At 38.4% G+C, this 21,694-nt stretch overlaps 1 non-coding gene across 1 annotated transcript; it reads right to left on the bottom strand.

Moving 5' to 3' along the window:
* Positions 1–16,912: 16,912 nt before the first annotated feature.
* On the bottom strand, positions 16,913–17,019 carry LOC125582623. Its single transcript, XR_007320080.1, has one exon. It is a non-coding gene; the product is annotated as a small nucleolar RNA R71 (small nucleolar RNA).
* Positions 17,020–21,694: the final 4,675 nt, after the last annotated feature.

Here is a 21,694-nt window from a genome sequence, read left to right on the forward strand (position 1 = left end):
TTTGGTTTTTGGTATTCAGCTTTTGGTTTTTTGTTTTTGGTTTCTAGATTTTGATTTTGGTTTTTAGTTTTGCTGTATTTTTTCTATTTTTCAAAACTTAATTAATACATTACTTTAAAATAATACAACAAAATAGCAATATATTTACAATTAAAATTTATCAAAATATTGTGATTATTATTTAAAATAAAATACAATAACATTTTTAGTGATTATATTAAAAATTATATTGTAGAAAGAAAATATACATAAAATTTATATAAAATTACACAAAAAATAAAATTATTTAAAAGTTTGAAACTACTTAGAAATTTTTCTTATATAAATTATTTATAATTTGTAAAAACTTGAATATCAATAGTTTTCTTATATAAATATTATAAATTATACAAAAATAAAAATACTCAAATTTTGAAAATAATTATAAATTTTTAAATTATTTGTATGTTCTTAAAGATGAATGGCCATTTTTATTTTTCAAGATTAGTACAATATATTTTATGAATAAAACATATTATGTTTTCTAATTTTTAGTTATTTTTAAAGTGACTAATAATTATTAAAAATATGCAATTATTTTATTTATAGAAATTAATAACTAATTTTAAAATTAATTAATATTATTTATAAAATATATAAATTTATTTTAGAGATATAAAGCACAAATAAAGTATTTCAGATTATTATTTAAATGATATCTAAAGTACAAAAATTGTATGATAATTTTATCTTTAAGAAAATACTATTTATTAATTATTAATTAATTAAAATGTAGTAGTTTTTTTTTAAAAAAATTCGTTTTTTTTCATAAAAGCTAATAAAAGTTGGTTTTTGGTTTTTCTTCGTAAATTGATTTAAATTTTCAAAAACTAGTTTCTCTAAATTTTAGAGAATCCATTTGATAAAAAGCTTGATTGGCAGATGAAATGTTTTTTACGAAAACAAAAACTAAAAGTTAAAACTTGATCGGAGAAAAAATAGTTTCGGAGGAAAACAAAAACTAGTCTAAAAACTACAAATATCTGTAAACGTTGAAGAATCAATTGTAGCGAATCTGAAGGTGACACTGGGGACCACAGTAGGCGGCTAAGCTGTTTCCTCGCTCCGTCGCTACTTGTCTGACGTGTCCACTTATCACATACTACTATAATTAGATGTACTATTTATTTATTAAAAGTTTCCACATTTAAATGATAATAATAGTTTTTTTTTGCTTATGTACGAACTAGCCTTCAGACGGATCAGGATATTCGAAAAATTTAGAATATCCGGATCCAGATCCATAGATTTAATATTCGGATCCGAATTCGTGGTATCCTGATATCCGGGTTTCGGATATCCATCTCGATATTCTATTATTCGCGGATATTCGGATCCGTCAAAATAATTAAAAATATTTTTTTAACAAAAAATATTATTTTTTTTTAATATAATACATAAATTAAATATTTATAAATATATTTATATATGTTTATAATATTGTAAAAACTAAAATATAATATTATAAGATTAATTCATGTATAAATATTAATATATCAAATATAAATATTAATAAAATTTAAAAATTTAATGTATTTTAAAAATACGGATCCGGATCCGGATATCCGGACCTAAAAATTAAGATATCCGGATCCGGATTCGGTTTCCACGGATCCAAGATTATACTATCCGGTTTTGGATTCGGGCACCTCGGATATCCTATTTTCGGAGCGGATCTAGAGCGGATCTCGGATCGAATCCGGATCTCGGATCGAATCCGGATCTCGGATAATAAGTCTCCCGCCTAGTATGAACCGTATGGTTGTTGAATAGCTTACATATTTTTTTAATATTTTTTTGTGGAACGTAAAAGTATTATACTCCACGTGATCTAGTGTCTACATTTTAACATTTAAACACCACGTGATTGTGACAAAAAAAAAAAAAAACCACGTGACAAATGACAATTCAAGTAGACACCTGTAATGAATTAAGGATGTCCTCTCTTTCCGACCGAAGAAATGAAATAGATATCGTTATTTGTTAATAGAGGCCGGTTTTAATTATTGGTTTAATTATACAATGACATTATTTTTTAAACAACACACTGAAATATTTAAAGTGTTCGTTGGAATAATTATCTGACATAAGTAATACTCCCTCCATAGGTTTATACGCACAGGTTAATAAAACATATAATTTGTATATTTCCAAAATAAATACACAATTACTTATAGATTTAATCATATTTCAACCAATAAAAAAATAAAATAAAATTTATTTTAAAAAATAAATTATTTCAAAACAAGTGTCGTTTTACGGTTTCAATATAAAATTTATTAATAAGATTAAACAAAGATTTATCATGTGACCAGTCTGATATAACATATACCATTATTGCTCTCATACTTACGTTTTGTTTAGAAAAATAACATCTTTTATGCCCTAGCAAAATACTTTGTATGAACATTTTTCTTGTACAGTCCATCGTTTTTTTCTTTTGCAACTATCGATTGAAATAAACCCTTTCTCAAAAAAAAAAACGATGGAAAGTTTGGGCCATTGTAGTGAATAGTGATTATCACTAGCATGGGCCATTGTATATTAATTTGGAAAAGAAAAAAACAACAAGAAAAAAAAATTATCTTTCTGCAATTGTATTGTTTTCACGTAGGATAAGCAGTCACATGCATTCAGGCATGCGTTCAGTATTAACTTTATTTTACTTCTCACATTCCTTTATTTTTGTTTTAGTTGTCACAAATTAAATAGTTTTATTTTGTTTTACTGGCGGTCTTGTAAATAAAGAAGGGAGTCTAGAGTCTGGACGAATGTGGCAGACATCACTCGCCAGCGATAAGAGAAAAGGCTGTGAAGATCGCATAGAAGAAACAAATCTAGAAATCACGAGTGCTTAAGACATTATATTTTATGAAAACGAAAGAACATGACATATTTTCTTTAATTTCAATTATTTCTTTTTTTTAATGAACCGGCGCAGGTGGTATGGGTTGGTCCATCATCCGCAGATATCTTATATACTAAATCACAAGTCACATGAGACGCATAAGATATGTTTTTTAATTTTAATGTTAAAATAAAAAAATATTTAATGCAAAAAACAGTTTCGTCTATTTGTCTTTTAACTGATTTTTTTAAAAAATTTTAATAAAATAAAAAATTCACAAAATTTCTCACACTAACCCCATGATCTCACCATTTTTGGAACCGTTAATATTTTTCTAGATAGAATTACAGTGCGTATAACGTAAGTAATTCATCTCTATTTGCTTTCAGAAATGGTTAATTCCTAAATTCTTCTAACAGTTTCTAAATCTGATAAAATGCGATGAAATTTCAATTTTTAAGCAAATAGATCGAAAACTTCTACTGACGTATCCACGGTATTGAATCTACAATTCTGGATCCATCAACATAATCTCTGGTGAAATGTAAGCATATTTCTAAGTCGGCTGCTGTAATTTAGTAAAAAGAAAAAAAGTTGACTGATGTATGTTAAAGTCTAGGTTAGAAACTCTAAAAACACTTAAACTCTTCATGCTCAATTTCTAATTTGCATCACATCAAATTTGTTTCTCATAAACAGTTTTCTTTTCTAGTCTGCTTATTGTTTTTTCCTCTTTTTCTTTTATAGATATAGGAAAAAGTTACAGTACTGGATGAGAAAGATAAGCGTAAACTAAACAAGTCAATAATTTGAATATTTTCAAACTGATTATATCAATTCTCGATTTGCTAGAAATGCTTATTTTGTGTGGTGGTGATAGATTATATAGGGAATGAGAGTAAGAGATATTCATCTTAAAACACACGTACAATAATTTAAAATTTTAAGAAGTGTCCCCAGAAGAAAAAAATGTGATGATAATTAGAAGGCAACAAATGGAGCGTAAGACTCATCTACTGTCTAGGTAAAAACCTAATCTGATCAGGATGGTCTTTTTTTTTTTATTCATGTGTTTTTTGTTTGCTAACTTTGATCAATATATAATTTTTTGCTTTATTGTTCTTATAGTACTGTAACTAAATTTGTAGATCGTTTTAGAAACAAAAATGTTGAAGCAAGTATGCACAAAAATGAAGAACTGTAAAGGATGCAATGAAAGAAAATAAAAGCATTTATAGGCAAATTAGGAAAACACTACATAACTTCAATTATCTACAAAACTAAGGTTGGTATTTTAATTGTACTTATGCAAAATTTGTATATTCACCTTATTAACCCTTTCTTTAATTTGTTTTTCATATGTACTAATTTTTTCCTTGATTTTGTAAAGCTACCAGTATTTTACATTCAATGGTTTATATCAGACTATTGTGAGATATAAACATCAAATTTGTAAAGCTACCATTAAAGTTTCAAAATATTTTTTTTTCATTGTTAAGTTTACACATACTATACTTGGGATATACATGTATATATAAATAAATAACGCACGGGATCTGATACTTAAAACCTATTTCAGATTTATACGATGTCCCGAAAACATATGCATTCGATATATACTTATCGAATGGTGTGTAACTTAATATCCGATACATGATTTTGGGCCTGGGCAAAATAACCGAAACCGAAGAACCGAACGGGAACCGAACCGAAATACCTGAAACTGGAACCGGACCAATACTCTCAAATACCCAAACGGCTCCTATATTTTTATACCCAAAATAACCGAACCGAGAACCGGACGGATACCCGAATATATAAATATTAATTATATATACATATAACATCACTAAATACATATTTTTAATTTAAAATTCTATTAAAAGTATCTGAAAATAGTTGAGGATAACTAAATTATTATAAAGTATCCAAACTACCTGAAAGTATCAGAAACTATCCGGATGGTTTTATCCGAAATATCCAAAGTAATCCGAAATGTCCAAATTTTTTTATCTAAATCATCCTAATTATTTGATATTTTACCCTAAATAACCGATATTTTATCCAAATTATCCGAACTACCCGAACTATCCGAACCCAAACCGGATTGATGATGGGAGTTTCAAGGCTCCTAATCAAATGTTGTAGAATAAAGGATGTCAAACCAGTTCTAAGTGATTCTAAAGCAAAGGGAATGCAAGACCATGCTTAATCTAAGTGCTATCAATTGGTGAGATGATTTTTGAACTAGAATGATACTAAAATGCAATAAAGGACAAAGCTTTCTTTCTTATTAGATAAGAGAACTCATGAGCTAAAGGAATTGACCTTGGGTGATCAAGTTTCAATCTAAAGATGTTAACTTTCAACCAATTTATCTACCTTAGACCTAGACACCATCCTAAACAAACTTTATCTCTAGATGAATATTCATTTACTAAGATAACTCAAGCATCAAATCTCTTTGGTTGAATGTTATCTAAGTAATCATTAATCTCAAGTCTACTAGCCATCTTAACACCTTTAACAACAAATCTCTTTGGTAAATAATGTTAAAAGCTTAGGAGAGTTCGTTCAGGCATTTCATCAAACACCTTTCAGGCATAAAATGCCTAGAGCTCAACTTTAGAGAGGCCAACTCTAGAGTTGCATTAAAAGCACTCTACTAGCAAGGAACAAGATGAATCTATACTAAAACACCTTAGATCTAGCTTAATCACCCTTAGTCTCCCTAACCCATGAATCCAAAGATGACTACTCACTACTCTTCATAATGAGCCCAAGAATCAATGATGATTTGGTGCTAATCATGATTAGTGATCCCAATAATCAAACAATCACAAGAGAAAATGATCAAGATAAGATCTTTCACCTAAAAGTTCTTTGTGATTAGATAGAGAAAACAAGATGATCCCCCAACTTTGGGATTACAAGAGTATTTATATCTCCTTGGTAAACCTAATGGTTTCCATTAAAAAGTCTAAAAAGCCCTTAAAAACATTAAAATTTGACTTAGGATAAATATCGACTCGGGTTGGAGACTCTGGGCATACCCCGCGTCACACCACCCGCGTCGGATGGTTGTCGATCTTCTCCGTCATGCGCGCGGGTAATGGAACCCGCGGCCTTTGTCCCGCGTTAGACCGTCGAGGCTGCTCTCTCGTCATGCGCGCGGATAGTCGATCCTGCGTGGCTCCGTCCCGCGTGACTCCTCGGTTCCTTCTCTTCGTGACGCGGGTTGAGACGATCGACACCAACCCGCGTCATCCTCCCCGCGCTGGATTTTTGATGATTCTTCTAGCTCGTGCGAGCGGGTACTCGACCCCGCGTGATCCAAGCCGCGTTGGAGTTCTTCATTCTGTTCTTCTCGACGCCTCGACGCGGGTAAGAGAACCCGCGTTGGCTCAACCCGAGTTGTGCTCGCTTGAACTCGAACTAACATCATTTTTCGTCTCTTTTTGAGCCATAATGCTTCTAAACACTTCCAATTACTCCATAGGACACTCCACTACCTGATTAGGACATATGAATGCAATATGAATTCTAAAGATGCTAAATTCCTAATCTATATGATCATTATGTGTGAAATGGGGACTTAAAACAATGCAAATATGCAAGATATCAACTCCCCCAAGCTTGTTCTTTACTTGTCCTCAAGTGACTTTGCAAGAACTCATAAGGGAAAGAGGTTTGAAGGTGGGAACTCATAGCCAAAAGTAACACTCCCTAGTACTCAACTTAACATCCTAAGGAAACATAGCAAATAGCATGAGCAACTCTCTTATTATACTCTAGCTTCTCTAGGCCTATCAATACTCCATATGCCTCTACACAAGTTGCAATACTCATCAACCAACAAGTTCTTTAAACCAGCTCTCACATTGATTCACACACACACACACATGGTGAATTCTCACAGATGGGCACATGATCTCAATCATTTGGCTAGGTAAGGATGGTCTAATATGAATGAAGAGAGAAAGGTTCAAATGTCATCATTTCAAGGTGGTTATCACTCAAAAACAAGGAGCTTGATCATTATGCAAAATTTATCTAAGATTAGAAGCAACTCATGCATACATAGATTCATTCTCATCATACTACCCCTTTTGTTATAATCACAAGTCCTACCCCTTTTTATCATAATCTCAAAATCAAAGTAAACCCCTCACATCACTCACCCAATGAACAACTCTCTTTTTCTTTTGACTCAACTACTAGGGATTTTAATTCACTCTTTACAAACTCTAACTCTTTTTCATTCCCTTCCCCAACTTCTCATTGATTTTTTTTTTTTTTTTTATTTTTTTTTATTAGGGGGAAGGTTCTTTGTTGCATAATCAAGAGCTTCATCTTTTCTTTATCCCTAGAGTTTTCATTTCTATTTAATCTCTTTTGCTCATCTCTCTCATCTTTCTCACTTTCCAAAACCCAAGTTATTAACATTTAGAACACACAAACCCCTCTCACCATCCCCAAATGCTAGCTCATTTTGCTTGCAAGAGATGAGAACAAATCTATGTCGCCTCCAATACTCTCAAGATTTTGCACATGACAAACTATCAAAAGAGGCCTCACTCATGCAATTTAAATGTTTTGATCTCAAAGAATGGCTAGGGTTGTAGGGTATGGAGTGCCATTTGGGTTAACAAAGATTGGTATATAAAGGAATAAGATAACCCAAATGTGTATGAGATCCATGATCAAGTATGCAAATGCCCATATGTAAAAAGAGATTAAGTTCATTCAAGCCAAGTTCGGGTTGGAGCTGATCTCAAGAACAATGCCAACATCAAGCAAGCAAACAAGTTTCAAGAAGAGTTTTCAAGGCTCGAAGCGTGCAAGGTTTTCAAGAGATGCTTAAGCTACTTGATATGTTTAACTAGGATGTCATTTTGAGTTCTAGACAAGGGTTCTTTGCAAGGCATTTTAAATCATTGTTCCCAATGCAAGTGAATGCAACCTATATGTTCTAGACTCAATCCTAAAAGTGCAAGTGACGCAACTACATGTTTTTTTTTTTTTTTTTAATGCATATATGTATGTACAATGCAATGCATGAGACTCAAATCATCAAAGAAAACGTGATCAAATACTTGATACCTCCCCCAAACTTAGTTCACACAGTCTCTGTGTTAGGAAGTTGAAGGAGATATCGAAAAGAGAAAAAAAATGCAAAGAAAAACTGGTATATACAATGGGAAGTGGTAGAGTACCTCTCTATGAAGCGTGGGAGGAGCCCGATGCCTCATCCTCGGTGTCAGCTTCCTCATCTGTAGAGGCAAGGGATGGAGATTTGTTTCCTGAGTCGCACTGTTGAGCTGGTGGGTTTCTCTTCTGGCGGAGCAGCTCTTTCTCGGTGGCGGGAAGTCTGAGTGCTAAAGGACCAATTGAAGGCTGAGGCTGGGGGTAAGGAAGTCAAATTCTGATGATGAACATCCCGTTACAGCTCCTCTAGTCAGTATATCAGCTACCTTCTTCATGAACTGAGCTGAAGCTTCTGCTTGCCTCTTCACAGTCTTACTCAACGCCTTACACTTGTCTTTGAGCTTGAAGATTGTTCTGTCCTGAGCTTTGTTCCATCGTTGGAGTTTGCTGATATGCTCATGAGCCTGGCGATGGGGTCCATGGGGAAGAGCTCCCGGATGCTGCTCAAAGTAGTAACGAGGAGGACCATAGAGGAGCTCGGAGTTTAGACCGGAAGCTTCTTCTTGGAAAATACCACATCTATCTGCTGTCTTCTTCCTCTTGGGAGATCGTATGGGGCCTAGAGGACCATGGGGACCAAGGAAGTGCTCACTCCCAATATCAAAGCTAATAGCTCCAGGCCTAGTCAAGCTTGTCAGGGCGGTGTTTGGGAGAAGCACTTCAACCTCTCGTGTAGACTGTATGTAAGAATAGACGCAAGTTCCATTGAACCTTCCACTGAAGTACTGAGCTTTCTTCAAGTAGCTTCCGTCTAAGAAGGCGGGACCAGTTGGATTATCTTCTAAGGGTATATCCTTGAACTGAAGCAATGGGGTTATCAAACCACCAATGCCAACCTGAGGCTCTGAGTCACTTGTTGTCCAAGCCCATTCCTTGTAGTGGACGAGGCGCTTCACAAAGAATCCCACCATGCCAAAGTTCTTGTAGAAGTCAGCATCGACCAAAGGCAACTGAGAGGGATGAGCATAATGCTGAACGGTTTGGTGAAGAAGTTGTAGCTCCTCATCATTAACAGTGCCTGGTTCTTTTCTTGGAAAGATGGTGTGGACAATTAACCGGTGGAGATAGTGCACTGGAGGGTGGCGAATGGAAGCATTCTTGTCACGGCTTGGCTTGCGAGTCTTCCCCGCCAACACCTTCCAAACCATTCTAGCCATGCTTTCCTCCCTAGGGGCATCATATAGGATAGAGATGGAAGATTCCTCCAAATCCTGAAGACCAAGAGCTTGTCCAATCTCTTTGAAGGTCATGTTGTAAACCTTCTCATGGACTTTGAACTTGATCTTTCCCCATCCTTGCCTCACATGTTTGGCGGTGTGAAAAGTAGCTACCAATGATGACAAGAACTGACAAGACTCATCTTCGTAGGTAGGATAGGCCATAGTGAAGAAGCTTTGCATGTTCATGTGCTCCAACATTTGCTTGATGTCGTCACCTATCTCCAACTCTTCCATGATCTTGATATCTGCAAATCGAGTTGGAGGCCACGATACACCATTCTTCAAATGCCCATATAGCTCATCTTCAGTTGGTGTCTTGGTTCTATCCCTCTTAGTGTCGACCTTCTTCCCCGTAGACACTTTGGCTCGCTTGTGCGGGGCTTGGTCTTCTTCAGTGATGTCTTCATTCTCCTCCTCTTGGGGAAGAGCTACCCCCTTGCCTTTCGGTTCCTTTGACCTTTTGGAATGGGCTGACCTTCTACCACCAGCATCCACACTCTCAGCAGTGGCGACTTGCTTGCCTTCTCTCTTTTTTGCTGCCAATACTTGCTGCCTAGAAGTTCCTCCCGGCGTAGATACTGAGGATAGAGACTTCCCATGTCTAGCAGTCTCTTGCCTTGCAAGCTCTTGTTTCTCAGCTTCCATCTTTTGTTGATCCTTTCTCCCCATTTGTACCTGAAAATTTCAAATCTTGGAAAAAGATAAGCAAATGGAAGAAGGAAACATTATAAATGCAAATGTGAATTCAATTCATGATCACTTAGCTAAAGCTAATTAGCACAATGCACACAAGTTATTTATAGAAAGCTACTAGAGATGATCACAAGCAAAGAATAAGACTTTTAAGCAAATTTTAAGTGTCAAATGAGTTCTTCAAGTGGACACTTATCAAATGAGGTTCCCAAACATCTTAACTAACCCAACCTAGCCAAAGTCGTATGGAATTATAGGAATTTCGAAAAATCCTCAATTCTCATGAACCCTAATTTTTCAAAGTTCAAATTTAACTCAATTTCACCATAGAATCAACAACCCAACATGAAATATAAGCTTTCCCTAGTCTATTTCACAAGTATCAAGCAAGAGAAGGATCAAATTTCAAGTTTAAATTTCTAGGGTTCATGGGACCTACGAAATTGAGCTTTAGGATACAATACCTTGTTTTGGATGAAAGGAAATGTTGATGTGAAACAAGAAAATAGACTACAGGTGCGAAAGCTTTGATTTAGGAAGAAGAATGGATTGATTTGGTGAAGAATTGAGTGAGATATGGGTGATTTGGTGAGGGAAGTTTTGATGTTTTGTGAAAGTGAGATGAGGGAAACGGGAGAGAGAGAGAGATGCGGGGTAGGTGTTTTTAGGGTGTAACTGGGTCGGGTTTAGGGTTAGAAACCATACCTGAGCGGGTTAGACCCGAGTGACGCGGGTAGAAGTCAACATCGGAACCCGCGTTGCCCTCCCCGCGCTGACAATGTCATCAAACTTGTTCGTCGTGCGAGCGGGTTGCGCACCCCGCGTGACTCCATCCCACGTCAAGCCATCAAACTTGTGCGTCGTGCGAGCGGGTTGAGCACCCCGCGTGACTCCACCCCGCGTCAAGACATCGACGAAGTGACGCGGGTAAGGCATCCCGCGTGGACTAACCTGCGTTTCAACTGTCTTTTTTTTTTTTTAGTATGTATGTACAAGGATAGACATGGGACTTCCTCCCAAGTGAGCTTGTTTTATGTCACTAACTTGACTTTGCTTCCTTTTTGGCTAGACGGTGATGGGGTCGGAGAGTGAAACCGAGATTCTTTTCTCCTCTATTGTGGTTCCCATGTAGAGTTTAACTCTTTGTCCATTGACTGTAAAGTCTCCACCATTCTTATCCCATAACACAATTGCCCCATATGGCCTAACTTCTTTGATCTTGAAAGGACCAGACCATCTTGACTTGAGTTTCCCGGGAAACAACTTCAGTCTAGAGTTGTAGAGAAGCACTTGATCTACAGCACTGAACTCTCTCTTCAAGATCTTCTTGTCATGAAAAGCTTTGGTTTTCTCCTTGTAAATCTTTGAGTTCTCAAAAGCATCCAGTCTAATCTCATCAAGCTCATTGAGTTGGAGAAATCTCTTCTCTTTGGCACTCTTGATGTCAAAGTTCAATAAATTAACAGCCCATAATGTCTTGTATTCAAGCTCAACTGGTAGATGACAAGCCTTTCCATACACAAGGTTGAAACGTGTGGTTCATCTAGCTTGATAGACCAGTCTTTCCTTGTAGTCCCCACAGTTTTCTCCAAAATAGACTTAATTTCTCTGTTGGAGATCTCAACTTGACCACTTGTCTGATGATGGTAGGGAGTTGCAACCTTATGCTTCACACCATTCTTCTTGAGAAGACTTTCAAACAGTTTGTTGATGAAGTGGGAGCCTCCATCACTGATGACAACTCTTGGAACTCCAAACCTTGGAAAGATGGTGCTTTTGAACATCTTGATCACCACTCTAGCATCATTGGTAGGACTTGCTACAGCTTCTACCCACTTGGAGACATAGTCAACAGCTACAAGAATGTATTTGTTGTCAAAAGATGATGGGAATGGTCCCATGAAATCAATACCCCACACATCAAACACCTCCACTTCTAGAATTGGGTTTTGAGGCATCTCATTCCTTTTGGTGATGTTCCCTCTTCTTTGGCATGAATCACACCTAGAGACAAAGTCTTGAGTGTCCTTGAACATATGAGGCCACCAAAACCCAGCTTGTAACACCTTTGAGACAGTCTTGAAAGTAGCGAAATGACCTCCATAAGATGATCCATGACAGTGTGTGAGAATCCCTTCGACTTCTTCTTCAGCTACTACTCTTCTATAGAGTTGATCTCTACAAAGGATGTAGAGGTAAGGCTCATCCCAATAGTATCACTTCACATCTTTGTAGAACTTCTTCTTGGCATATCCGTCAAGACCCATTGGCTCTCTTCCACAAGCTAAGTAGTTCACCAGATCAACATACCGAAGGACCTTTCTCTTCAGTTGCCTTCACCTCTTCAAGCTTCTTTCCAGTTTCACAAACCGCTACCACTGCTCCAATTGCCATGATCTGTTCCTCTGGAAGCCCTTCATCAATAGGGATCCCACTATCAATCTTCAGTCTAGATAAGTGATCAGCTACACCATTCCCGACTCCTGGTTTGTCTCTGATCTCAAGGTCAAACTCTTGTAGCAGCAAGATCCACCTCAACAGTCTTGGCTTACCATCCTTTTTGGCCATGAGATGTCTCAACGCAGCATGATCAGTGTAGACTATGACTTTTGACCCAACCAAGTAGCTTCTGAACTTCTCAAAGGCGTAGACAATGGCTAGAAGTTCCTTCTCAGTTGTAGCAAACTTCATTTGGGCTTCATCAAGAGTTTTACTTGCATAGTAGATCACATGAGTCTTCTTGTCCTTCTTTTGACCAAGAATAGCTCCCACAGCATAGTCACTAGCATCACACATGATCTCAAAGGGGAGATCCCAATCTGGTGGCTGCACAATGGGAGCACTAACCAGGTTGTCTTTCAACTTCTTGAATGCTTCCAGACATTCCCAATCAAAGTTGAATGCAGCTTCTTTGCATAAAAGCTTAGTCATTGGCCTTGCTATCATTGAGAAGTCTTGGATGAATCTTCTATAGAATCCAGCATGACCAAGGAAGCTTCTAATGTCCTTAACCGTCTTTGGTGGAGATAATCCAATCATCACTTCGATCTTCGCCTTGTCTACCTCAATCCCCTTTTCTGAAATTTTGTGTCCAAGCACAATCCCTTCCTTAACCATGAAGTGACATTTCTCCCAATTCAGACTAAGGTTTGTCTCTTCACATCTCTTGAGGACCCTGCTAAGATTGGACAAACAAGCAGAAAACGAAGATCCGTAGACAGAGAAGTCATCCATAAATACCTCCACAACATCCTCTATAAGATCAGAGAAAATAGACATCATGCATCTTTGGAAAGTGGCTGGAGCATTACATAGCCCAAATGGCATCCTTCGATAAGCAAAGGTACCATAAGGGCATGTGAAAGTCATTTTCTCTTGATCATTTGGATGTATGGGGATTTGGAAGAACCATGAATACCCATCAAGAAAACAATAATAGGGATGCTTTGCAAGTCTCTCTAGCATTTGATCAATGAATTGCAATGGAAAATGATCTTTTCTAGATGCTGAGTTAAGTTTTCGATAATCTATGCACATCCTATGTCCTGTTATTGTTCTTGTTGGTATTAGTTCATCCTTATCATTTTTGACCACAGTAATTCCTCCCTTCTTTGGGACAACATGCACAGGAGACACCCATTTGCTATCTGAAATAGGATATATTACTCCTGCATCTAAGAGTTTCAGAATCTCTTTCTTAACAACATTTTTCAAGTTGGGATTCAACCTTCTTTGATGTTCTATAGAAGTCATAGATTCATCATCTAGATGTATCCTATGCATGCACAAAGAAGGTGATATCCCTTTAATATCATCTAGTGAGTATCCTATTGCCTTTCTATACCTTTTAAGTTCATTCAAAAGTTTAGACAGTTCATCTTCACTAAGCTCACTACTCACTATGACAGGGTAAGTTTCATTAGGGCCAAGGAAAGCGTACCCTACACCATGGGTAAGAGGTTTAAGCTCCACTTTTGGTGCCTTGAGTTCACTCCAATCATCCTCTTGGAGGTTCTCTTGTTGAGTGGCCGAGGAAGCATGGTGAGCCCCATATGTAAGCTCCTCATTCTGACCTTCACCACTAATCCCCTTGTGAGAATCCAGCATTTTCACATCGGCATCACTTTCTTTGTTCTCAATCACTTGGACTTCTCTCTCAATTGTTAAAGCATGCTGTAGAGAGTCTTTAAGTGCCAACTCTTCTAGAAGCTCATCAGCTAGAGCATCAATTTCATCAATGTAGAAAACTTGGTTCTGGATGGTTGGCTTCTTCATCACTTCATTGATGTCAAAGTGGAGAATGTTCCCTTGTCCAAGATGAAGAACAATCTTTCTTTGTCTAATATTCACAATAGCTCTTGTTGTGGCTAAGAATGGTCTTCCAAGGATCAAAGGGTCTTGGGCTTCATCCCCCATCTCCAACACAACAAAATCAGTAGGGATCTCAAAGTTACCAACCATCAGGGGAAGGTCTTCAAAAATACCAACAGGAATCTTCACTGATCTATCAGCCAACACCAAAGAAAGTTTACACTTCTTGTATTGAGTAAATCCAAGCTTCTTTGCAATAGACAAAGGCATCAAGCTGACACTAGCCCCAAGATTGCAAAGACACCGTTCAAATACCATGGGTCCTAGAGCACAAGGTAAGGTGAAACATCCTAGATCCACTAGCTTCCTTGGAACATCTAACCTCTGGATAATGGCACTGCACTCGTGGGTAAGGATCATGATATCTTGCATATTTACATTGTTTTATCCATTCACCCATGCGCATTTTGATCATATAGACTAGGATTTAGCCATGTTTAGGTTGCATTTTGCATACATGAGTCTTTATCAGGTATTGGAGTACCACATAGAGTTCTTGGAGACATTTGGGTGCGTTTGGAGCTCAAAAAAGGTGATTAAGGTGATCATTGGACGAGCAATGCATGGGAGCGACCTACCGGAGCGATGCCATGAACTCGTTCGCCATTTACGCTTCGGAGCGACCTCCTAGAGCGACAAGGCGAAGTCGCTCCAGCTCCTGAAGCGACCTCACCACAGCGACACCCAGAGGTCGCTCGGGTTGTGTCGATTTGAGAGCGACGAACAAGCCGGGAGCGACCTCCTAGAGCGACACCCTAAGGTCGCTCGCGTCTATGGTTTCTGAGCAAGCCCGGAGCGACGTCTTCAGAGCGACACAGCCAGGTTGCTCGCAAAGAAACGACCCGGGAGCGACGTCTTTGGAGCGACACAGCCAGGTCGCTCGCGAAGAAACAACCCGGGAGCGACCTCTCGCAGCGACGAGCCGAGGTCGCGCCGCGTCTATTTGTTTGGCCGAATTCATGTTTTCTCAAGGGCCTTTTGGTCATTTCATTATGCACGTTTTTACTTTTCAAAGCCTATGTTTTTAAGTACCGTTTTGGTAACCACCAAAAAGACAATCTCTTTTCTGGAGAGAACAACTAATAAAACTTCTTTTGATTGAGATTTCATTGCTTGGATCTTGTGTTCTTGTTGATTTCTTATCTATTTCTCTACATGATTAATCTGAAATACACCATGGGTTTAAGAGGAATCATGGAGATTAGTGAGTAATCACCTTTTGAATTCATGGGTTAGGGAGATCAAGGGTGATTAGGTTAGTTCTAGGATGTTTAAGTGTAGATCATTCTTGTTCCTTGCTAGTAGAGTATTCATAATGCATCTTCTGAGTTGGCCACTCAAAAGTTGATCTTTACGCATTTCCCACCCACAAGGTGTTTGATGAAATGCCTGAGACAACTCTCCTAAGCTTTTAACATACTTTACCAAAGACATTTGTTGTTAAAGGTGTTAAGATAGCCAATAGACTTGTTAGTAATGATTGCTTTCATATTATTCAACCAAAGACATTTGATGTTTGAGATATGTTAGTAAATGAACATTCATCTAGATATAGAGTTTGTTTAAGATTGTGTCTAAGCTTAAGGTTGATAGTTTGATTGATCGTTTGCCATCCTTAGTTCGAAACTTGATCACCCAAGGTCTAATCCCTATACCCATGAGTTCTCTTTTCCCTTAGTCAAGAAAGTATCATTCTGTAATTGCTTTCTAGTATTAGTAGTAGCTTAAAACTCATCTAAATCATTGGTTGCACTTAGATTAAGTGAGTACTTGCATTCTCATTGCTTTGATATCCCTGAGAACTGGTTCGACATTCACTATACTACAACATTTGTCTTAGGAGCCTTGAAAACTCATAACATCAAATTGGCGCCGTTGCCAAATTCTGAGTAGATTTAAACATTGAGATTTAGTCACTTGCTTGAGACTAAGTCATTTTAATTTTGTTTTGTTACTGATTCTTCTTCTTCACCTACCTTTCACTTTCAGGTGTATGAACTTGAGGAGCAGGGGTCCATCAAACCTAGTTCCAATAGTATCAGACATCAGAGCTTTTAAGAGGGAGTGTGCTAGAGCTAGAAGAGAAGAAGAACAACAAGCCCACTTGCAGAGATTCGATATTGATATGGAAGATCAACCGCAAGGGGCAGAACACCAACCGCGGGCAGCTCGACCCATTGGTACTTATGACCGGCCCAACATTCATGGTCATAGACTGGGAATCCGAGCACCAGCTGTGGCAGCCAACAACTTTGAGGTCAAGTCAGGACTCCTCAACGTGATCGAGGACAACAAGTATCATGGCTTGGCTCTAGAGGACCCATTTGATCACTTGGACAAGTTCGATAGCTACTGGGGGTTGTCAAAAACCAATGGTGTGTCCGAAGATGCCTTAAAACTCAAGCTATTCCCTTTCTCTTTGGAGGATAAGGCACATCAGTGGGAGAAGTCTCTACCCAGTGACTCTATCACCACTTGGGATGATTGCAAGAGAGCATTCTTGGAGAAGTTCTTCTCTACTTCAAGAACTGCTAAGCTGAGAAATGAGATTTTCAGCTTTCAACAGAAGAACTTGGAAGGCTTCAGTGAAGCCTGGGAGAGATTCAAGGGCTACCAAGCTCAATGCCCACACCATGGTTTCTCTAAGGAGAGCTTGCTGAGCACATTCTACCGTGGTGCTCTTCCTAAGTACAGGGCCAGACTGGATACAGCTAGCAATGGGTTCTTCTTGGGAAGAACTAAGGAAGATGCAGAGGAGCTGGTTGACAACATGGTAAAGAGTGATGCAGTCTACAGTGGAGACCACGACAGAGGCAGTCGAACAGATGATAAGCAGACGAGGAAGGAGTTGAAAGCTCTACAGGATAAGATAGACATCCTCCTTGCTGATAAAGCCACACAAGAGCAGCTGCACTTTGTTGGTAACCCAAGCCAAGAGACACCACCTGTTGTCCATGAGGTTGAGGGGTTTGGAAGGTCAGGAGGAGCTGTGTTTCATCAACAAAAATGGTAGCTGGTACAAAAAAGAGCCCAACTTTCAGTACAACAACTACCAACAGAAATCCTATCCCAACAACCAACAGAGTGGTTATCCGCCTCGAAACAACCAGCAAGGCAGCTATCAATCTCAGCAAAACCCCTCATTTGGTTCGTCTGCTCCTCAAGAGAGCAGCACTGACATCCTGCTGAAACAAATCTTGGAGTCTCAGACTAGAAGTGAGAAGCATGTTGGTTATGAGTTGAAGAACCTTCATTCCAAGATTGATGGGAGCTACAATGAGCTCAACTCATTCCCCATAGAAGGTAACCCACTACTTTTCCTTGTATAAACCATTTTGTTTTTGCATATTAGTTTTCTCTTTTTGGGTATCTCTCTCTCCTTGACAACACAGAGACTGTGTCATTTAAGTTTGGGGGAGGTACCAAGTATTTGATCATGTTTGCTTTGATGTTGTTTCATTGAGTCATGCATTGCATACCTATTTGCATTAAAAAAAATTCATTTAGTTTGCATCATTTGCATTTCTAGGAGAGTCTAGAGCATATAGGTTGCATTTACTTGCATTGGGAGCAATGATTTGAAATGCTTTGTAAAGAACATTACTTTGCACCTGAGTAGCTTATGCACCTCTCAAAAAGACTTGTATGCTTCGAGCCTTGAAAACTCTTCTTGAAACTTGTTGATTGCTGAAACTCAGTCTTTGAAGACAACTACAACCTTGTTTGGACTGAATGAACTTAATGCTTCTTGCTTATGGTCCCTTGTGTACTGAGTCATGGATATACACACTTGAGTTGTCACATCTTTTATGCCAATATTTTTGACAAACTCGAGTGGTACACCATTCCCAAAACCCTTCCCTCTTTTTGAGCTTTCATTATTTGATGAGTGAGGCCTTTTTCGGAAAGCCTTACATGTGCATAATGTTGAGAGTATCGGGAACGACAATGCTTGATCTTCATTCTTGCTAGATTAGGCACATTATTGTCTAGCCATGGGATGGGGGTGAGTGTTGTAAAGTTTGATTTGGGAGTATGAGAAAGTAGAAGGAAAAGAGTGAACTTTTGTGCTTAATTGACTAGTCTTTATGGGATAAGTAGAGAAACTTCTAGCTCAATTTGTGAAAAGTCTTGGCCCCCAACCATTAAAAAAAAAAAAAAAAAAAAAGAGAAAGAATAAAGAAAAGGGGGCTAGCAAAATTAGTATGAGCTAAGAGGTGTTCAAAAAGTGTAAGAAATCCCATGTAAAAAAAAAAAAAAGAGTTTTATGTTGGGAAATGCTTTTGAAGTCTTTTGGTGAGAGATGGGAGTTGGGTTTGACATTGGGAAGTGATTGTGTAACCTGTATGTTGGGGAAAAGGGTAGAACAATGGAGATTGAGCATTGTATGCATGAGTTGGTCCCTTTCTTAGATATATTATGTGCAATGTCAAGGCTACTTGTTTTGAGAGTAAACCACTTTAAAAGATCATGGATTTTGAACCTCTTGACCCACTTGAATAAAAGCCTTCCCTTACTCAACCAAATGATTTGGACCAATTGACCATTTGCAAGAATTCACTTGATGTTATGCTTAATGAACTTGAGAGTTGGCTGATTTGCATGTGTGAATGCATGATGATGAGTGTAGGGATGAAAAGAGTTGAGATATGCCTAGAGAAGCTAAAGTATAATGAGAGAGGGTGTACGAATGCTGAATTTAGATGTTGATTTGAGTGCTTTGTGTGTTCCTTTTGGCTATGAGCTCCCACCTTAAAACCTCTCTCCCTATGAGTTCTAGAAAGTTCACTTGAGGACAAGTAAAAGAATAAGTTTGGGGGAGTGATATCTTGCATATTTACATTGTTTTATCCATTCACCCATGCGCATTTTGATCATATAGACTAGGATTTAGCCATGTTTAGGTTGCATTTTGCATACATGAGTCTTTATCAGGTATTGGAGTACCACATAGAGTTCTTAGAGACATTTGGGTGCGTTTGGAGCTCAAAAGAGGTGATTAAGGTGATCATTGGACGAGCGATGCATGGGAGCGACCTACCGGAGCGACGCCATGAACTCACTCGCCATTTACGGTTCGGAGCAACCTCATAGAGCGACAAGGCGAAGTCGCTCCAGCTCCTAGAGCGACCTCACCACAGCGACACCCAGAGGTCGCTCGGGTTGTGTCGATTTGAGAGCGACGAACAAGCCGGGAGCGACCTCCTAGAGCGACACCCTAAGGTCGCTCGCGTCTATGGTTTCTGAGCAAGCCCGGAGCGACGTCTTCAGAGCGACACAGCCAGGTCACTCGCAAAGAAACGACCTGGGAGCGACGTCTTCGGAGCGACACAGCCAGGTCACTCGCGAAGAAACGACCCGGGAGCGACCTCTCGCAGCGACGAGCCGAGGTCGCTCCGCGTCTATTTGTTTGGCCGAATTCATGTTTTCTCAAGGGCCTTTTGGTCATTTCATTATGCACGTTTTTACTTTTCAAAACCTATGTTTTTAAGTACCTTTTTGGTAGCCACCAAAAAGACAATCTCTTTTCTGGAGAGAACAACTAATAAAACTTCTTTTGATTGAGATTTCATTGCTTGGATCTTGTGTTCTTGTTGATTTCTTATCTATTTCTCTACATGATTAATCTGAAATCCACCATGGGTTTAAGAGGAATCATGGAGATTAGTGAGTAATCACCTTTTGAATTCATGGGTTAGGGAGATCAAGAGTGATTAGGTTAGTTCTAGGATGTTTTAGTGTAGATCATTCTTGTTCCTTGCTAGTAGAGTATTCATAATGCATCTTCTGAGTTGGCCACTCAAAAGTTGATCTTTAGGCATTTCCCACCCACAAGGTGTTTGATGAAATGCCTGAGACAACTCTCCTAAGCTTTTAACATACTTTACCAAAGACATTTGTTGTTAAAGGTGTTAAGATAGCCAATAGACTTGTTAGTAATGATTGCTTTCATATTATTCAACCAAAGATATTTGATGTTTGAGATATGTTAGTAAATGAACATTCATCTAGACATAGAGTTTGTTTAAGATTGTGTCTAAGCTTAAGGTTGATAGTTTGATTGATCGTTTGCCATCCTTAGTTCGAAACTTGATCACCCAAGGTCTAATCCCTATACCCATGAGTTCTCTTTTCCCTTAGTCAAGAAAGTATCATTCTTGCTTTCTAGTATTAGTAGTAGTTTAAAACTCATCTAAATCATTGGTTGCACTTAGATTAAGTGAGTACTTGCATTCTCATTGCTTTGATATCCCTCAGAACTGGTTCAACATTCACTATACTACAAAATTTGTCTTAGGAGCCTTGAAAACTCCTAACATCAGATCATCATGCCCTCCATCTCTTTCTTCTTTGCAGCTACAGCATCTTTCAAGAATTTGCTGTATTGAGGAACCAGCATAAAAGCATCAATGATGGGCATTGTGACCTGAACTTCACTCATTTGTTTCTCAAAGAGTGCCTTGTATTTCTCCAATAGCTGTCTTTTGAATCTTCCAGGGAATGGTAGCTTTGGCTCATAGGGAGGAGGAACAAAAGAGGAGTCCTTTGTTGGAGTAGCAGTTTCACCATGTTTCACTGTCTTTTTCTCTTCTCCAACCTTTCATTTACCCTTAGCTTCAACAATCTTTTCTAGAATTTCTTCATCAACCTTCTCATCTACAATCACCACTTCATCATCAATGTTGATAGCTACCTCCCCACCTTGCTTTTCACCATCCTTGGTGAGAATTCTTGGAGATAACTGTTTACCACTCCGTAGGGTGATTGCTTTCATAGTTTCCTTGGGATTTTGCTCTGGCTTTCCAGGTAATGCCCCTTGTTGGCGACTTGGTTGAGAATTCATTGAAGCAAACTGGTTCTCCAAATGTCTGATCTTGTTGTTGAGCTCATTGTAGCTTCCATCAATCTTGGAGTGAATGTTCTTGAGCTCATACCCCATTGTCTTCTCATTCTTTGCCTGAAAATCCAAGAATTTCTTGAACATTGCATCCACACTTGTATCTGAAGCTGGAGCTTGGGAAGAACATCCTTGAGCCTGAGTAGACTGATTGTTGTTATTGTTGAAACCAAGAGGGTTGTTTTGTCTAGGTTGATAGCTCCCTTGCTGAGTGTTTTGCTTCTGTTGGTACCCTCTTTGCTGGTTGTTAGAGTAGGATCTTTGTTGGTAGTTGTTGTACTGAAAGTTAGGCTACTTCCTGTACCAAGAACCATTGTTGTTGATGAAGCATAGCTCTTCTTGGCCTTCCAAACCATCAACCTCATTGATCTTGGGAGGAACCTCTTGATTAGGACCACCCACAAAGTTCATCTGCTC

Source organism: Brassica napus, chromosome C2 (assembly GCF_020379485.1).
Source record: "Brassica napus cultivar Da-Ae chromosome C2, Da-Ae, whole genome shotgun sequence".
Lineage (NCBI taxonomy): Eukaryota > Viridiplantae > Streptophyta > Magnoliopsida > Brassicales > Brassicaceae > Brassica > Brassica napus.